This window comes from Watersipora subatra, chromosome 1 (genome assembly GCF_963576615.1).
Source record: "Watersipora subatra chromosome 1, tzWatSuba1.1, whole genome shotgun sequence".
NCBI classification, from domain to species: Eukaryota; Metazoa; Bryozoa; class Gymnolaemata; order Cheilostomatida; family Watersiporidae; genus Watersipora; species Watersipora subatra.
The window spans coordinates 47,568,674-47,578,428 of NC_088708.1; the positions used below are offsets into that span (position 1 = coordinate 47,568,674).

Sequence of the window (9,755 nt, forward strand, 5' to 3'; positions counted from 1 at the left end):
TTGTTCCTTTTATAACATACTTGTCTAGACACCAGACATTGCAGACAATGAACAATCAACTTGCATTCAGAATAACCATCAAGTAATATATTACTTAGGTCGCTGAAAAACAAAAACTCTGTATTTTTCAGTATAATACTGCTCACACCAATTTATTAGTAAATTTGAGCAAATGAAAACTTTAAAAAACCCCTACTAATGTTATTATCAAAAGGTTTTATTATTAATACTATTATTATTAACAATGAAAAGAGATAAGACCAGAAAAATTCACATTTAAAATGTGATATCATTACTATAGCGATAAGTCAACAATCTTAATAATTCTTTACAGAACTTAAAAATTTTTTTGCACACATGTTTAAAGGAGTGAATCATGATTTTATTTGGTATATATAGCCTTACTAGCTTACAGAGTTAAGAAAAATTCATTTTATCTTTAGTCAGCAAAATTTAAAGCAAAGTTTTGGTCCTGCAAGTTTAGCCTCAAAATAAAATGACCTAAAATCTCTCAAATTAATTATTAAGATAATATACAAGGAATTTCAAACTGATTCAATACAAAATGTACATCAACAAACTTAGCTTTACTTTTATTAAAACAATGTCAAAATGAGTTTCATATAGAATTACATTAGAAGGTCATATTTTTTAAATAATTGGAAATAGCCAAACAAATTTTTTAAAAGATTTTTCCAATATGGTTAACATAGTTGCCTTATTGTATATATTCGACTAACATAGTTTCGTCTCAGATAAAATTGACAATACTTCCAACTCTGCAAAATTTTCAAATGCCAATGATTTAGCTTTCAGCTCATTTCTACAACACACTTGCCACCAGCAGTCATGTACAGTACTTAAACTATCTACATACCAGCTAATAATAATGCTATAACTATTATGCTGTATTGCGATAATCATATTTTGCAAAGAAGTGGAAAGAAAGTAGCTGCGGAAATCTATACATCTGAGCACTTTAAATAGCTTTGTAATTAGGAGTAATCGAAACAGAAAAACTGTAATTCAGCCATAGGTTTGGGTACTAGAGAAATATATTATTTATAATTGTTGACTACAGTCACATAATTTCAGTTAACTTATTTCATAAACATATTAAGAATCTTTCTGCATAGCGACAACTATCGGTATTTTAAATATTTGTTTGACTTCGGATTATAAAGATTAACAATGAATGTTAAAAAGCATATATTTTCTCCAGACTGAAACTTTGAAGCCAGCTAAAATTAATACTTGTCAACCAGCGTTCTTTTTTCAGTTTTTAGTATTATGTTAAAGACTTGCTCTCAGCTGGATGGACCATTAAAAACGTTTCTCAAAATTACCCAGTTAACCAAACTAGCAGCAAGGAAGGCACTCTTGTCATTTTTTCTGACAGGGCAAAAGACTGAGGCTAGTATATTGCTTGGTTTAAGATTAGCAAAAACTGCATGTAATATTACATGCTAGTCCAAAGACATTCAGTCTATATAACCAAACTATAAATATAGTGTAAACCTTACCTTCAGCAGTAAATCAGGTTTGAGGAATAAGGTTGAAAGAACTTACGTGTCTAGTTGTACGCTAACCAAAAAGAAACCATTGCATATTTATGCAGAGGGGAGAGGAAGTGTAATTATGTACTGTCACTGCTTGTGCTAAGGAAATGGAATGAGATTCAGGGTTGTCTTTTAACAATTTTTTATGAGTACAGTGTATATGACACAAACAACCAAGATCTAGTTCAACTTATACAGATTGTGTTTTATTATTTATACTTTTAAGAAATTGTTAAACAATTAAAAGTATAATATCTAGGTAATGTAAATAAAGAAGACATCTACTGCTCATAACTTTTCCATATAAGATGGAGAGGTCTTATTAAAAATGGAAAGATGTGATTTTGAATTTCAAAAAATATCCTTCCAGCTTTCTTATTAATTCATTATTTTACTTAATATAAAACACATAAAAAAGGTTAACTGTAAATATATATTTCTTCAATTCTTGATGATAAATTTCAGGATTATATAAAGACGCAAAAGAAAGTGGTGGTTGGATGGCTTGCCTTAACATTTACAATAGTAGCTTTACATCTGAGGAGTTGCTTCATCTTTCTTTATGCTTAGAACCAGGAGATATCTTCTCTCTGCAAAGAGGAGCTGAAAAGGAGCTGAAGAGGAGCTGGAAAGATGCTAGGCTCAGTGTCACACATTAACAAAATCGACTCACAACCTGGTAAGATGAAAATGGAGAATAAAATGATAGATCTGGGTGAAACATAATTGTTTATTATAACCTAAGATTGGGGCCTTCATATTTTGTATATTTTTTGTATTTAAAACTTTTCAGGCTGTCTATGGCCTTATCTTTAATATTATTATCATCATAGTCTTGCTCATAGATAATGTCTAGAATCACTGTAATTTCTGTTATACTCTTTGTGTAACCTTCAATCCAGTAAAAATATTTATTTATTTGCTTATGCATGTATTTATGTTTAACAGAGACAACTGATACTTCAAGGCACTACTGCATCTTCAAAGACCACACACTACCCTTTGTCACACTGTACAATCATACCGCTAGCAGCCAGTTTCAGTGTGTTGCTCTTTGTATGGAGACCACCCACTGTGTGTCAGTGAATTTGGCGACACAGAGTAAGGTCTGCGAACTTGGTTCAAAAGAGCAATCTTTTGCTTTAAAAGCGAAAAATCTTTGGGTACACATTTCACGCAATATGTGTTACTTGAGATATCTACTATAAGCATTGAGTTTCTAAACAAAAATGCACCACCTTGTAATAATGCTACCGGTAACTTTAGAGGTATACAAGCTATATTCCTTTAGACATGACCACCTAATTGTAGCCATGTTTTAATTGTTAAGATCTCAACACATCTCATGCCCATTCACCCTTCTATTATGTATGTGCTACTTTTAATCTGATTTTATTATTTTCCTTTTTACTGGTATTTAACTGTTGCTTTATTAGTTACAGTTATAGAGAGAAGGTGAATTGTAACTTACATGTATATGTAATGTTTATTGAGTGCCTTACTTACTGTACCAGTATATTAGATCCTAGCGCACCATCAATTCATAGTTCACTTACACTTTCTTCTACTTAAGCATGACTAACGGCTTATGTCTAAAAACATTCATTATTAAATTACAAAGAAAACTTTGTGAGTTGCTGAAGTATTTTAAAATGGAAAAAGAATACTTAAAAATATTTGTTGCAATCACAAAAATTTTGTTTCTTTAGATCTGATTCTGGTGTTATTTTTCCTTCTAGAAAAACAAGTAAAAATATGTATATCTTTATTATGTAGAATGTTAACCTTCAGTGCTTTACATTTTTTAAAAATTGCATATTTTGTTATAGGTTCTGTTAGTGTTAGGTACTTAAATATTACAACAACTTAAATATTTTACATATACTGTAGTAGCAGTTTAAATATATTACATATTACTGTAATTTAAATATATTGCATTAGGTGAAATATATTACATATTACAATGAGTAAAACATCTGACTTACTATAATAATTCAAATACATGTATATTACATATTGCATTGGTTTACATATATTACATAAATCAATAGTTTTCCTTCCAGCAGCAATGGTAGTAGCGGTTTAGCTGAACCGCAATATTGCCACTCATTTAATTGAGATCAACTACTTTATTTTGTGTTAATGTTAAACTGAAAGCTTTTTATGTAGTAGAACATTTTTGATGTAATTTTAATAATTCTGCCAGCTGTTGTATTACTTTATTGCGGTGTTTAGCAAACTTTGTTTAGTTTTATCTGATTAAAGTTTGTCATGATGTTTGTGAAGAAATAAAACTAAATGTTTTTTACCAGCTGTTGCTCGCAACTCTAGCTGTATTACTTGACTTGAAAACATAAACCATTGTCAAATGAAAAAGTATTTTGAAGCTAATTGAAGCGGTCACTCAAGCGTTTTTATGAGTTACCTGTCATCTTGTAAGAACAGATAACTCCAGAATTGCATGCTTAGCGTGAACGCTGTAATGCTCATCTATTGCATAATTACTGCGTTTTAACGGTTTAAAATTATGAATTTTAAAAGTCACTTAGTCTTCGAAAATGTACTTGTGGGTAGCTTTCTATACAGCCTAATTAGACAGCATTAAACAGTCTTTTAGAAATTCTAGGTGGTTGTCAAGGCAACGAATAAAAACATTTAGCTGCTATTAACTTGCATTGCATATTAAACTGCTATTAATTCCTTTTGTGGATGTCTAGTTCTAATCATCTTGCTATTTAAATTACACACATGCTAACTCAAGTTTAAGTGTTTACCGAAAGGGGTGTGATATCAATTACAACGCTTGGCTTTGAGTGAATTTATTAAAAATTACAGCTCCATATCATAAAATAATTTTTTGTAAAAAATATCTTCACGCAAATGCCGCCACTTAAAACCTTTTTTAAGTGGTTTTGTCTAACTGCATCTATTTATTTATCAACAAGTGTCAGTATTTAGAATATACGTATATCATTTGTAAATTGATAGACTTGGTTTAGCATATGTAGGTCATGCATCATGGGATGCAATTGGCAAGTATGTAGGATGCTCACTGCAAATGAGCATAATGTAAAGAATACTGCGGATCCCCTTTACTGCTCCACAAGAATCAAAACTGCCGAGTACAAGGCACTAAGGCAAATATATATTTGAGCAATATATATGAATGCTTGTAGTTCAGTGTGTGCGAATACAACAGAACAACCTGCAAGAGACAGCCAGCGACCTCTGACCTCTCGTCTCTTCTGGTCTCCTTATATATGAATAGCATTTCCTACTGGCTTTGCCCATCAATATCTTGTTATCATTTTAGTCCTCGGTTGGCCTCCGCTGTTATCACTCGACCGACCGAGTCCTCAGTGGTGACTGTGCCTCCTGCGAACCGTGGCTTGGCTCAGTCGGGTCGTCGGCCCAGGAGCCGGCTAAGTAGCCGGCTCCTGATCTCGGTGCTCCTCTGACACATTATAATGTAATTTTTAATGACCACACAAAAATAGTGTTGTTAAATTAATTTTACACATTTAACTTAACATCTTAAAAGTTATTATATAACCATTTTTGAGATTCAAATTATTTTTGTGCAGCTGCCTATATTTAAACCTATTTTCTAGCAAGTAGAAAAAACCAGATACTAGTGTGTTCTCCACAACCAGTTATATATATTACAAAATAAACATAATTCAATTTATATTGAAATATGTGTTTTTTCTTCTTAAGAACTATGGTTTTTAGTAAAAATAATAGTGCAATTTTTTCCTTTACTTCAATTAGTTTCTTTATTTAGCAACTTTAATTAGTTTCTGGCAGCCTCATGGCAGACAACGGCAAAGAGTATGAAGTCGTGAAATAAACAAAACAGGATAATCATGGCGGCTACTGAAATACTAATTAATTTAATTTGTTATTGTGTAGAACTGTTGAGATGCAAAAAAAGGATATAATACATTCCTAAAAGCTTTCAAAACAAACTTTTATTGTTATGACATGATGAGCAAATATTTAATAACAGCATTCAGTGTAGACGAGTGTATTTTCTGGTTTGAATTCTTTCTATGTATACGAGTTGAATACATGTAGATGACATAGTCATAGAGATTTCTTTCACACACCTCTGCATCTATGGAGGAATCTAGGTAGTGTTTTTAATTAGTAGGATACATATTGGTACACCAATATCTAGTTGCAGAGACCTTATTGGCCACCTTAATAGCTAGATGTTTCTAGAAATGGGAACATCATTGAAAGACACTGCCTACAACTTGTGCTGATGTTAATGTTATGCTTGTAGGCTACACTAATTGATGGCTTGTTGGTAGTGTAGGTAGTGAATTTATACTAGCTGTGTATCTCATGCACTATATATGCTGTGGCTATCTTGTCCTAAGAGTTCACCTTATGAACATTAGGTTGAAGCTCATGGTTTGTAATTTGTACTTTCTATAACGATAATATGGTGTAATCATTTTGAGCATGTTCTATAACTTAGTAACTGACCAACTGGTTGTATGTATTTCAAGGTGTAGTTAGTACTGAAGTACCTGTTGTATTTAACACTGTTAGAGTTATGATAAATGGCTGATACAAGACGTTTTTGTTTTATTTGTTTAGAAACAACATGACAAACTTTAGGCGCACAAATTTAAATAAAATTAGCTAAAACCTCAATCAAGTAATACAACAATTTACAGAATTACTGAATTTATATAAAATACTTTATGTCACATAAAAACCAAAATTTATCTATCATACGACACCCATTGCTGGTGGAAGGACAACCGTTGTCATATGTAATATATACTTAATCTAAAGTAGCATGTAACATATTTAAATCATTATGGTATGTAATATATTTAAACTAATGCAATATGTAATATATTTAAATTATTATCATATTTAAGGTACCTAACATTGACAATCTATAACAAAATATGTAACTTTTAAAAAATGCAAAGCACTGAAGGTTAACATTCTACATAATAAACATGTAAATACTTTACTTCTTTACTGTAGAAGTAAAAATAACAACAGGATGATATCTAAAGAAAAAAAAAACTTCTGTGAATGCAAAAAATAGTTTTCAATATTTTTTCTCCATTTCAAAGTATTTCAGCAACTCACCAAATTATCTTTGTTATATAATAATAGAAGTGTAAGTGAAATATGAAGCGATGATGCATTCGATCTAATATACGGTACAGTAAGTAAGGCACTTAATAGACATTACAACTACATCTACAGTTACAGTTCACCTCTCAAAAACTAAAACTAGTAAAGCAACAGTTAAATACCAGTGAAAAGGAAGGTAATGAAATCAGATTAAAAACAGCACTAAACATACAAGAAGAGTGAACAAACATGAGATATGTTGAGCTCTTGACAATTAAAACACAGTGAAGATTAAGCAGTCATGTCTAAAGGAAGATAGCTTGTGTAGCTCTAAAGTTATAAGTAACTTTGTTCTAGGTGGTGCATCTTTGTTCAGAAACTCGATGGCTATGGTAGATATTTCAAGTAACACATATTGCGTGAAATGTGTACCCAAAGATTTTTTGGTTTTAAAGCAAAAGATTGCTCTCTTGAACCAAGTTCGCAAACCTTACTCTGTGTCGCAAAGTTTACTGACACACAGTGGGTGGTCTCCATACAAAGAGCGACACAATGAAACTGGCTGTTAGCGGTATGATTAAACAGCGTAACAAAAGGTAGTGTGTGGTCTTTGAAGACGCAGTAGTGCCTTGAAGTATCAACTGTCTCTGTTAAACATAAATAAATACATAAACAAATAAATAAATATGTTTACTGGATTGAAGGTTACACAAAGAGTATAACAGAAATGACAGTGATTCTAGACATTATCTATGAGCAAGACTATGATGATAATAATAATAAAGCAAAGGCCATAGACAGCCTGAACAGTTTTAAAAGTAAGGAATATAAAGAATTATGAAGGCCCCAATCTCATGTTTTAATAAACAATTATGTTTCACTCAAATCCATCATTTTATTGTCTATTTGCATCTTACCAGGTTGTGATTCGATGTTGTTAATGTGTGACACTGAACCTAGCAGCTGTCCAGCTCCTCTTCGCAGAGAGAATATATCTCCTGGTTCTAAGCATGAAGAAAGATGAAGCAACTCCTCAGATGTAAAGCTACTGCTATAAATGTTAAGGCAAGCCATCCAACCACCACTTTGTTCCGCATCTCTAAATAATCCTGAAATTTATCATCAAGGATTGAAGAAATATATAAATATATACAGTTAACATCTTTGATATGTTTTATATTTTAAACTTTTTCAACTACCATCATAAAGTGGTAAAAGAGTTAAAATACCCTCTTTTAAAATTCAAAATCACAGCTCTTTATGTCAAGTCTTCCATCTTATATGGCAATATTATAAACAATGTATGTGTTTTTAACTTCCAATACGTATATAATATGTACTTTGTTAAGAGATCAACCAAACTCATTCACTTCTTCACTTTTATTGTGTTCATCATTATCTTCAATGCTGTTTGCCATATACTCATGAACATTGCTAAAAGACAACGTTGAATCTCATTCCAATTTCTCAGCACAAACAATGACAATATATTATTATAATAAAAATACAAATGTTTTTTATGATCAACATACAACCTGACAACAGTTCTTTTAACCTTATTCCTCAAACCTGCTTTACTGTTGAAGGTAAGGTTAAACCAAGCGATATGCCTACTAACCTGGGGTTTCGTAAAACGCATGTTGCGCGAATCAGCGTGATGATTAAAAATACTTCTAAATAACATAAAATCCTTCAAAAACACTCATAGATGAGTTTTGGAAGATTTTCAGTTTGGTAAAAATATTTTTGTGACACTGCGTTAAAGCTAAAATCATGCCAGATCGTCATAAAATTGCTCCCAATGGCTTACCAGATTCATTTTAAGTGATATCTCAACAAACTAGAAAATGTGTGAGGGTCAAAATTGGTCCAGTTAAGTTTAAATTGTTTTCAAGCTTATACAGGTAGAAATTGAATATGACTCCTGACGATTTCTAATAGATTTTAAAGTGTTTTTAACTAGTTTTAACACATTTCTGACCAATTTTGACTCTCGCACATTTTCTAGTGTGTTGAGATACTACTTCAAATGCATCTGGTAAGCCATTGGGAGCAACTTTATGATGATCTGGCATGATTTTAGCTTTAACGCAGTGTCACAAAAATATTTTTACCAAACTGAAAATCTTCCAAAACTCATCTATGAGTGTTTTAGAATGATTTTATGTTGTTTAGAAGTGGTTCAATCATCACGCTGATTCATACATCACATGTTTTACTAAACTCATACTAACCTTCATCTTCAGCTCTGTCAGAAAAAATGACAAGTGTGCCTTCCCTACTGCCAGTTTTGTTAACTGGGTAATTTTTAGAAATGTGTCTGGCGGTCCATGTAGCTGAGAGCAGGTCTTTAAAATAATGCTAAAATTGAAAAAAAGATGACTGGTTGATACAGGTATTAATTTTAGCTGGCTGTAATTTTTTGGTCTGTAGCAAAAATAAATCTTTTAACGCTCTTTGCTAATCTTTATAATCCAAAGGAAAACAAATATTTTAAAATATCGATAGTTGTCACTAGGCAGGAAGATTCTGAATATGTTTATTAAATAAACTAAAAGAAAGAAGATTACCTGACAGTAGTCAATGATTATAAATAATTTTACTTCTCTAGTACCCAAACTTATGACTAGAATTACAATTTTTTCGTTTTAACTGCTTTCACTTATAAAATAATAATTATCTCAAATACTCAGATGTGCAGATATCTACGGCTACTTTCTTTTAAATCTTTGCAAAAGTTATTATTACAATCTGTAATATGTATCAGCCTCGAATTTTGTCTTTTGCTTTTTGTCATCGATGTATCTCCTCCATGTAGTTATAGCTATTAAAATCTACCAATGAGAAATTCCCACCATACCGGAATTGAACTCGCGACGATTGCAATTGTAAATAAGCAAACACGCGCAACTAATCACAAGGTTAAGCTGTTCTTATCTGATTTAGCTCATCTACATCTTTATTGCAATTAAAGCTAAATATGTACGTTTCAATATGAATTAATATTACTATTTGTGTTTGTTCTTCTTTTGAAATTAAAAGAAAGCCATTTCAAAATCATGTTATTCACTTTTTTATTTGTAATTTTTA

The 9,755-nt window shown here is 31.5% G+C and overlaps 1 long non-coding RNA gene across 1 annotated transcript; it reads left to right on the plus strand.

The window, feature by feature from the left end:
• The first annotated feature begins 2,097 nt into the window (after positions 1–2,097).
• LOC137385661 (uncharacterized) lies at positions 2,098–5,141 on the plus strand. Its single transcript, XR_010977791.1, has 3 exons — positions 2,098–2,238; positions 2,508–2,665; positions 4,873–5,141. It is a non-coding gene; the product is annotated as an uncharacterized lncRNA (long non-coding RNA).
• The last annotated feature ends 4,614 nt before the right edge of the window (positions 5,142–9,755 follow it).